Raw genomic sequence first — 1,623 nt, forward strand, 5'->3', positions numbered from 1 at the left:
TAGCCATAGCTCACTAGATCTTAAAAAGATTATTGGTGTAAAACTCAAAATAAATGATTTGAACCTTTACTTCTGAGTAAGATAGAATAGAAGCAATCAGAATCAGCCCTCTCATCAGAAATATCTTAAAGCCAGGCAAAAATCTGTGAAACAATACCTGAAGGACAGGAAATGAAAACCAGGCCACAGCTGCCCTGTTTACTCTGGAGAGTTTCTAGGCCACCATGTAGGAAGCAGAATCCCAAGGTGTCCAAGGTAAGAAAATGCCAACTAAAACATCCTCTTTTACAAGTAAGCTCATGTGCTTTTCTAACTTCTCATTTTCCAAATTATTTCAATTTTACTCTTTATCAAATATCCTCACCCTTTTTGGTTTATTATCAACACACATTGATGTCAAAAACACAAACTTTGCCACAATCCCTAGAAGACTTTTAATAACCAAGATGTAAAATTACTTAAACAAAGGTAATGGAAGTATAAAATCATGAAGTATGGTACCTGCTTAAAAAAAATATTTTATCACAGCTTTATTAACTAATGTTGCTTAAAATAAGTTATTTCGATACACATATTTTTATCAAAAACACACAGAAAATAAATGAACAGTACTGTTTAAGCATGTGAGTTAAATAACTGAAATTGCAAGCTTGGATAAACAAATAGGCCTCACACTTTTGAGTTGTACAAAAACTCCAAGGCAATTCTGCCATCTTATGGTAAAACTCTAAGTTTAAGTTTCTTGTCTTTCTTTTTAAAAAATTGGTTTTAACTAGTAAAAAACTAAATATTTTAGTGTATACAATTAAAATTTCTAACTATAAAATTTGTTACAATTATACAAAATATTATTTATAAACATATACCTGTATATCATATGAATGTGAGTGATATATATATATTTTTTTTTTCACTTTCTAAGTCTGCCTTAAATTCTCACCTCCCCCTCCAAATCTTATAATTCAAGTCACTGATTCTTTTTTCTGTACTTCAATTTTTTACTTACTTGTTTTAACCCCATTTAATATTTTATACTAGCAATACTTGAATCTTTCATAGTTTTTATACCTTTTGCTAGCTTATTTTAATCTCACATAATCTCTTAACTCATTTTAACTGCTTTCATAATTTCCCACCCCCATGATGTGTACTTTTTTTTTTTAATCTTAGGAGATAATCAGGTACAAAAGTATGATCATGGATTTTCCTGTGTATTGTGTAATTTTTAATTGGTTCCTCTTTTTGAGGATGTCTTAAGTTCATCTTTTATTAAATTCTTCCTTTTAGTAAGAGTTTCAATGGGGCCCATGATCACCCAGCCCAGTAGTACATTACATTGCCCTTGTTTCCTATTAGCTAGATGTGATTATATTACTAAGTTCAGACCAAAGGGATATAAGCAAAATTGATATGTATGACTTCCAATTCTCTTCCTTAAATATAGAATGCTTGCTCTGAATTCCTCTTTCCTTATCTAGGTGGCTGGAAAATATCAACAATTGATTTTCCTGCTTCAAGAGATGGATGATAGAGTTCCTGCTTCCTGCAGATGATGGTAGAGCCATTTTGTTAGACTGGGTCCTTGGATGAACTCAAGAAGTATCTACTTACTCATAAGCACCT

This window comes from Rousettus aegyptiacus, unplaced genomic scaffold (assembly GCF_014176215.1).
Source record: "Rousettus aegyptiacus isolate mRouAeg1 unplaced genomic scaffold, mRouAeg1.p scaffold_m13_p_1, whole genome shotgun sequence".
In the NCBI taxonomy this organism is placed as follows: domain Eukaryota; kingdom Metazoa; phylum Chordata; class Mammalia; order Chiroptera; family Pteropodidae; genus Rousettus; species Rousettus aegyptiacus.